The sequence below is a fragment of the Dendrobates tinctorius genome, unplaced genomic scaffold (genome assembly GCF_039654945.1).
Source record: "Dendrobates tinctorius isolate UK_male_01 unplaced genomic scaffold, ASM3965494v1 ptg000157l, whole genome shotgun sequence".
Lineage (NCBI taxonomy): Eukaryota > Metazoa > Chordata > Amphibia > Anura > Dendrobatidae > Dendrobates > Dendrobates tinctorius.
Window position 1 is genome coordinate 8,999,032 of NW_027361824.1, and position 9,356 is coordinate 9,008,387.

The window sequence follows — 9,356 nt, forward strand, 5'->3', positions numbered from 1 at the left end:
CTCCCCCTAGTGGTGGCTGCAGACTGGATCTTATGTATCTCTGTATACAGGGAGCTCCCCCTAGTGGTGGCTGCAGACTGGATCTTATCATGTATCTCTGTATATAGGGAGCTCCCCCTAGTGGTGGCTGCAGACTGGAACTTATCATGTATCTCTATACAGGGAGTTCCCCCTATTGGTGACTGCAGACAGGATCTTATCATGTATCTCTGTATACAGGGAGCTCCCCCTAGTGGTGACTGCAGACTGGATCTTATCATGTATCTCTGTATACAGGGAGCTCCGAGTGATATGCTGTGTGGATATCATTTTGTGTATATTTCTATTTCACTGATATTCATAGTGTTTTTCTTGTTGCCCGGTATGTCTATAGCCTGACTGTATCTGTCTCTTGATGCCCCCCTGCAGTTCCTTAAACCTCAAGACTCCTTTGTCTCCTCAACCTGTCTGACTACCCCTGGACATAAGGAGGGGGCAGGGGAGGACAGGAGCTGTACACAAGGAAGGGGGTGGGGAGGAGAGGAGGTGGACAAGTCAGTTCCTGTGTGGAGAGCTTCTTGAAGACTGCACCCCAGAGAGAAGGACCCATTTTTATCCTCTGGTGCTAGAGTTTTGGAATCTCGTCTCCCTGTACATTTTATCCTGTTACTGGACTACATTCTTGTTCTGGACTATTGTATCCTCAGTGTGGTGGATTGTTTATGGACCTTCTAATTTTGCCTGTAATAAAGGTCTTGGGATTGTTCACACTTCTCTCGCTCTGTTGATTGTGTGGTATCGGAGAAGGACCCCGTGACACTCCCCCTAGTGTTGAGTGCGCACAGGATCTTATCATGTATCTGTATACAGGGAGCTCCCCCTACTGGTGTCTGCAAACAGAATCTTATCCTGTATCTCTGTATACAGGGAGCTCCCCCTAGTGGTGGCTGCAGACAGGATCTTATCATGTATCTCTGTATACAGGGAGCTCCCCCTAGTGGTGACTGCAGACAGGATCTTATCATGTATCTGTATACAGGGAGCTCCCTCTAGTGGTGACTGCAGACAGGATCTTATCATGTATCTCTGTATACAGGGACCTCCCCCTACTGGTGGCTGCAGACAGGACCTTATCATGTATCTGTTTATAGGGAGCTCTCCCTAGTGGTGGCTGCAGACAGGATCTTATCATGTATCTCTAGATCGGGAGCTCCCCCTAGTGGTGGCTGTAGGTATAGCAATATTTTAACCCCTTCCCTCACCTTGATGTAACAGTACATGCTCATCATGATGTGGGTCATGTGTCCTTTCCCAGCTTCTCTCTTGCAGGGATAGGAGAGTAGTCTCTGGGGGGGGGGGTGTCTGGAATGCAGACATGTCCCTGTCTCCTGACACCAGTGTTGTCTTAGCAGATGCCTGTCACTGTGGATTGTTGCATAGGTTCTCCTTGGGTACATGGGTTTAATGCAGTGTTGACTTGGTACCATGGCACGGACGGCCGTTCTTGGTGCAGACGGCTTCATTCCTTGGTCAGCTGCTTGCGTGGAATGGTCGGCTGTCCTCCAAGCTCCTGGGTCTTCTTTGCATTGTGTGTGGAAAATCCATTCATGTTGTGCTAAAATTCGCCAGCTCTGAACATTATAACGGTTATTACGATCCGGGCTGGAAAATAATGAATCTGATTTCCGTAATGAAGCGATGTCACCTGGATGATGCATGTTTACAAATAGTGGTTTGCAAAAGTTTTCACCCCCTCAACTTGGCATTTTCCTGTTTTTCTTCCTCACAGCCTGGAATTTCACTGTTTTGTTTGATGGTTGTCATGTACAGGACCTGCCGACAACTGTGAACATTTGTTTTTCTTTTTACTGTGAAGCAAACAACAAATAGGACAAAATAACTGAAAACTTCAGTGTGCATAACTCTTCACCCCCCTAAAGTCTGTACTTTGTAGAGCCTCATTTTGCGGCAATTACAGCTGCAGTCACTTTGGATGAGTCTCTATGAACTTTCCGCATTTCATCACTGGGACTTTTGCCCTTTCCTGAAGGCAGAACTGCCCCGGCTCCTTCAGGTGAGATGTTTCCTCTGGTGACCTGCGATCTTCACCTTTGACCACAGATTCTCCATTGGATTGAAGAGGTCGTCCTCTACAATGTGTAGTGGGCAGATCGATTAAACCTTAGAAAAATAATCCTTTCGTTTAATACTTTGCGTTTCCAAATGTGCCTGGGAGGGGCGCTATCGCTGTCCCCTCATCCCCATCACGTGACCCCCGGCTGCAGCTGCCTCCGATGTCTAGTGATGTCATGTCAACTTCTGGAGTTGGAAGCTGACCCATCATCACGGAGGCGGAAACCAGTGTCCCTGAATTGTCGGGGGAGCTATTTAGGGAGGGCTAAATTAACCCTTCACGGTTGATCCAGTGATTTCCAAATTACTTCACAGGGCGTTGCTAGCAACTGGGAATGACCACACGGAGACGGGGGTCTCTGTACGGGAGGATCCAGGCAGATCACTAAGCCCCTTTATTTTAGTTACATCTTTTATAATCTTTTGCTTAATTATGCAAAGTTCTCAACTACCAATAGAATCGTAATACATTTAAGCCAATAGTATTGCAAGAAAATCGGAATATGTCCCTAGTTACGTGACGTAGAATATAGAACAATAGCACATTCTTTTAGGGTCTCGTCTCATATCTCATATCTTGTACAAGCTGGAACAGTCTGGTTTCATAACAGCCGTGAACTTTCATCTAGTTAAGTTACAAAATGTAACTCGTAAACAACAAAATGGCGTCGCAAGCACAAAAATGGATCCCGGAGAACAAGATGTCCCGTACATCTGAATACTGTACTTCACAATCCCCCCTAGATAAATTTTGATAACACATATGCAGCATCAGAGGTGCTATCCCAAGCTAACAGCTTGAGGGGTACTGGTCTTCACATGGCTGATGCCGCGTTATCAGTCATGGCTGTCGCGGCGCACCCGTCCCCCCTGTATACTACAATTTACGAATAACAATTTTTGATGACGGTGATGGGGAACTTTTGTAAGTAGCCATGTGCTTGGCTTCAACATCTTCATCAAGTAGCCTTTTGAGATCGGTGCAGAGAAGAGCAGGGGCAACGACACCTTTGGTATCATCATTAGCTGTCTTAGTGCAGAATTTCCTAATACATACAGAAATACACCAAAGAACAACTTTTAGTATCACATATACAAGAAGGATACAGGCAGCAATGTGTAACAAGCCCTGTAAGATCCCAGCTATCCAGCCCCCAATTCCCTTAAATCAATTGGCTGGATTGAGAAAGGAGAAGGTGTCTGACCACCAACTGTCCTTATTACAATCATTGTCTTTATCGTATTGATCTCTGAGTCTTTGAATATCTTCTAACTTTAAACTTCTACCAACAATAATATGGAAAATGCGAAAAACCAAAACATTATGCCCCTTCATTTGCTATTGGCTCGTTGGGTGATGAGGACTTGATAGAGACCATCATACCAGGGTTCTAGTCTGTGCTTCCTGACATGCCTCTTCACGACTACCAACTCACCAGGCTTCAGGTTATAACAGGTGTCGGTTTCTGCTGAATCTGGAAAAGAAAAGGAAACTAGAGCATAGATGTTAGGCCTGTTTCAGACATCAGTTTTTTTGTGTCAGTCAAAATCCACCAAAATGGCGGAAAGCGGATCCGTTGTTAACTGATGTGAACGGATTTCACCAGATCCGCCGAATGAAAAATTTTAAAGGAACCGCTGCCCGGGAAGAGCGAGAGAGAGAACTTTTTCTGTCCGCCAGAAATGATTTCAGGGTTAAATTTCCGCCTGACTTCATTCCTCCAGGCATGCGCACTATAAAAATGCGGATCCTTCAGCGCAAAAAACGTTACATGGTCCGTCCAGGCTTCTCGGCGGACGCAAAAAAATTGACGGATCCGCAAAAAAACGGATCCAACGGATGGCCATCCGTCAAGATCCGCCGGTAATGCAAATCAATGGGGAAAAAACGGATCCGCCAAAAAAATGGCAGATCCGTTTTTTTGCAAAAACGGCGGATTTTGACTGATGGTCAAAAATGAAAGTGTGAAACAGGCCTTAGCAAGATTTTTACTAAGCTGAATAACATTGAACAGCACGGTCAGTTTCTTCTGATAACTGCTGAGGCTGGAAATTCGCAACTGGGGGCCTAGCACCAAACAATATCTCATACGGGGACAGGCCATATTTTGCAATAGGGGTAGTACGAATATGGTATAGTACAATGGGTAGGAGCTCTGGCCATGAAGCCATAGTCTCCTGCATCATTTTGGTCAATTGTCCCCTCAGTGTGCCGTTCAGCCTCTCAACTTCCCCACTGGATTGTGGGTGGTACGGAGTATGGAGGGCTACAGTGGATCCAAGCATTGTCAGAAGTTCTTAATACACATGAGATGAAAAGGCCAGATCTTGATCACTTTCAACAACTTCTGGAACCCCATATCTGCATATGACTTCCACCACCAGTTTCTTCGCTGTGGTTTTTGTAGTCATGTTGGTAACGGGGAATGCTTCCGGCCAACTGGAGAACCGGGGCCCAGTAGAATTTTTGCACCAGTGCGAGGGCCTGATTCTTTCCTCGATGTGTAGGTCCATGTGCCCATGTGGCAATAGCAGGGTACATCCGCTTAGGGAGACACACGAGTCGGTCCTTTTCCAGAGACCATTATCCATACGTGCCCCATCAGTCTTCCATTGCTTCACCTCTTTGGAGACATTCTCTGCATCGTCATTAAGCGGTCTCGCGGGGTCCAACAGAAAACTTCAGTCTGTTGTAGATCATCAGGTTCTTGTAGGGTCAGTGCTTCTTGTAACTGTTTACGCTGAGAGCGTTTGGTCACCATAGTTGGTATGGTTGGTTCAACGGGTAAGAGAGCGGCGACTTTTGCTTGCATATCTGCAAATGCGTTGCCAACAGTCTGTGGACTGTTCCTAGGGCCGTGCGCCTTAACTTTGATAATGGCCACCTGAGTAGGTAATTTGATCGAGTCCATGAGGGTTTTAACAGCTTCACCATTTTTCACTGGGGTTCCGGCAGTAGTAATAAACCCTTGATTGGCCCATAGAGCCCCAAAATCGTGAGCAATACCAAATGCATACCGTGAGTCCGTGTATATATTAGCCTGTCTGTTCTTGGCCAAAGTACGTGCAGTAGACAGAGCTTGGAGTTCTGCTTCTTGTGCTGACTGTGAGGGCAGGAGCGCAGCTGCGTGCACTACAGTGTCCTCTGTGGTAACAGTGTATCCCGTGTGGAATCTACCAAACCCGTCAGAATATCTTGAACCATCCGTGTATAACACCAGATCAGGATTTGGGAGTGGATTCTCACTGACATTTGGTGAAGTAGCTGTTTCTTCAGTCAGATCCTCTGGATCAACATGTTAGGGCAAGTTAGGATAGGATATGGGTTGAACTAGATGGACTTAAAGTCTCCCTTCAACCTTAATAACTATGTTACTATGTTACTATGTTACTATGTTAGAAGTTGGGAACAGTCATGTTGGAGGTAATCCTCATCACTGCCATCTTTCCTTATAGTTCATTATACCGTCTTTCAAGGCGTTGTAAAGGGGTTGCATTATGCGGGATGCATCCGGTATCCACTGATAACAATAAGTACATAAGAAAACGCTGGAGTTCAGTTTCATCTTTTGGGAAAGGAAGGGAGCTGACAGCTATTTTTCTTCTGCGAGGTGTCTGGCACCCTGAAGCAGACAGTGTCCCAAGAATATCACTTGACCAAGGCAGAACTGAAGTCCCGAGGCCGAAACCCGACAGTTCAGTGCTGCCAGATACTTAAGGAGGCTAACAATGGCAACAATGGCAAAAGACACCTGCTCATATTTTTTTGCAAACTGGTTGGGACTGTTTTGGGCCCCTTGTGGCATAACTGTCCATATTAACTGTCGTCCCTGATAACTGAATGCAAATAGAAACTGGCAGTCTGGGTGTAACGGAATGCTAAAGAAGGCATTGGTAAGATCAATAACTGTAAACCAAGCAGTATCCTGGGGTATTTGGGACAAAAGAGTATGTGGATTAGGCACCAGGTTTGAGAAACACTTTTACTGGTTCTACAGGCATTTTCCCTATATCATTTGGCCCTTTTGACCAGAGTTTAGATGGTATCTCTGAGAGGTATGGGGTGAGTCGTTGATCCTCAGGCAATATTTGGGGTGGATCTGAGCCTATCAGGGCCATCATAACCGTGGGAAGGGCATGCAAAATACAGATTTATTCGGTCGTCCATGACAGCACCACCTGAGAGAGGGGATCCGCCCTTCAGGAACAGGAAACCTACAGATACAAAAGGGCGGCACCTCTCCCACGCATCAGTTGGTTTCCTGTTCCTAGAGGACGGGGCTTCCTTCAGATCGTCCATCATGGAGTCGTCGAGGGATTCCCAGGCCGGCTGACCGACCCAGGAAGCGGGGGGGTCTCCTACCTCGGTCAAGCTCAGGGTCCTGGAAGCGCCACGGTGGGGTCGGGTAGGTCGCCACGGCAGTGGTTGGAGCAGAGGGTCCGGTGGACAGCTGCCTCCATAGTGCCGGCACCAAGAGGTATGTATGCCCCGGGCCCCTCCTGGTGCACTCCCCCTGGGGTCCGGTCTCCCTTTCTGTCCGGGCCGGCGGTTGCGCCTGGTGCACGTGGGGGCTGCGGGCATGCCTGAGCCGGGGGCGCTGTGCCGGCTCCTTTCCGCATGCTCCCGCAGGTCTCAGACTAGCGGCGGAAGTGACGCGGCGAAAGGGGCGGAGCCGGGGCGCCAAAACCGGAAGTCGGTGCCGGCCGGCTTTCCAGTGTGCGCCGCGGTCCGGGGTGGCGCGCAGGGGCGGGGTAGGGGTGGCCGGAGCATGCGGGGGGAGGTCGCGGGGGGGTCCCGGGTGGGAGGTGCCGCGCCAGAACCCTGCTGACCCGGATAAGGAGGCCTTAAAAGGCAGGAGGTGACGCTGCGGGGGTGCTTCTGAAGGCCCAGCAATGGATATGACAGAAGCCCCCATAGAGCAGCAGGACAAGGTGCAGGAGCACCCACAGAAACAGGCCACAATGAAGCCTCATGCGAGTGGTCAGAAGAAGAAACAGAAACGAGTGAGCAGAGCCACAGAAGTTCCTCCAGACTAAAGGACCCTCCTGCCTCCCTCCGTGATCCGGTACCTGCCTCCTCTGCATGGGTAAGAGATCTCCGTGAATGTACCCTGATGCAGTGTTCCCTTATGGGTTTTTTTCGCAGGGGAGGAAAGCTACGGGAAAACAGTAGCACAGGGAATATGCCCTCTGTAGTTGCCCCTTGCCAGACGGCCACCCTAAAAAGTTGTGTCAGCCATGCGTGAGACAAACGGTAGGGGTTGAAGGGGGACAGTGGCCCAGGGGTAGATTGACAGGCCCTTACACTCTCCCCCGTCCATACAGGTAGCGGAAGAAACGCCGGACTTCACCACAAGCTTGAGGGAGATAATCAGGACAGAGATGAAGGCCTTATCTAACAGGGATTCTTCTAGGGGAAGAGAATTTAGTCTCTCAGGTTCAGAATCCTCGGCCGCCCCTAGGAACAATGACTCCTCAGATTCCCCGGCCTCCACTTCGTCTTCTTCGGAGGAAGACTCGAGACGATTCTGCTTCCCCTTAGACCAAATGGATAAGCTAGTTAAAGCAATAAGGTCCACCATGGGGGTAGCAGACACAAAGCCAGAACTTTCAGCACAGGACATGATGTTCGGGGGTCTAGATCCCAGAAAGCGCAGGGCCTTTCCATTATTTGATAAGGTCCAGAGCCTGATAGGTAGGGAATGGAAGAGACCTGAAAAAGGGGCTCCTTACCACCTGCCTTCAAGCGGAGGTACCCGTTTGATGACCCAGTGGTAGACAGATGGGATAAGGCCCCTAAGCTGGACGCGGCAGTAGCCAAAGCCTCCAAAAAATCCTCCTTACCTTTCGACGACATGGCCTCCTTGAAAGACCCGCTGGATAAAAAAGCGGATTCTTTTCTGAAGGGAACATGGGAGATGTCAGCAGGCGCTCTAAGACCAGCGACAGCTGCCACATGTACGGCCAGATCCATGATGGTCTGGCTAGATCAACTGGATTCCCAACTGAAGGACGGAGCCTCAAGAGCATCCATTTGGAAAACTCTACCAATCATCCAAAGTGCGGCGGCTGTTTTGGCTGATGCTTCAGCAGACTCTGCGAGGATGGCGGCTAGGACCGCGGGTTTATCCAACGCAGCTCGAAGGGCCCTCTGGTTAAAATGCTGGCCAGGAGATATCCAGGCCAGGTCACGACTCTGCTCCATTCCGTGTGAGGGGGAATATCTGTTTGGCCCCGTCTTGGATGAACTTTTAGAGAAAGCCGGGGATGATAAAAAGAAGTTCCCCAGTCTGCCGAATCCTTCTTATAGACGTCCCTTTACCAGGAAAGGATATTTCCGTAGAAGGCCGTCCAGAGATCAGGGCAGATGGGATGATAAAAGAAGGAGAGGTACAGGATTCATGTTCGGAGGAGGGGGCGGGCGCCAGGAAGGTCCAGCACGGGACACTAAAATGCCGCCCCAATGACTAGTTGCTCCGGTAGGGGGGAGACTAGCTGCCTTCTACCCAGCCTGGTCCATGATTTCTAGTAGTAACTGGATACTGGGGGTGATAGTGGTGGGTCTACACCTAGAATTCGCCCGGGTTCCCCAAGATCGATTTAAGGTCACCCCACTTAGGTCTTCCATATCAAAACAAGCTGCCCTGGAGGCCGAGGTGCACGATCTTTGCCGCAAAAGGGTCCTAAATATGGTTCCGCAAGCCAGACAGCTCCTTTGAGACTATAATAAATCTTAAGTCCCTCAACAAATTCCTGGTCATACGCCCGTTTAAGATGGAGACAATTAATTCAACAATAAAATTACTGTTTCAAAATTGCTTTATGGTGGTGTTAGATTTAAAAGATGCCTACTACCATATACCCATTCATGCAGCTCATCAGCGGTTTCTCAGAGTGGCGGTTCAGTTAGATGGGTCAGTTCAACATTTCCAATATGCGGCCCTCCCCTTTGGGGTGGCAATCGCTCCCCGTGTGTTTACTAAAGTAGTAGCGGAAGTTATGGCCCATCTATGTGAATCAGACATTCTAGTAGTCCCCTACTTAGATGACTTCCTGATTGTAGGGAAAACGGCGAAACATTGGAACAGCTACAAAGGGCAATGTCTGCCCTAGAGCGGTTAGGATGGCTGCTTAACATTAAAAAGTCTCGGTTACAGCCGGTGAGAGTCCAACAATTCTTGGGCCTGATCCTTGATTCTGAGAAACAGGAATGCCGTCTGGCTCCGGAGAAGCTTGTTCGCCTA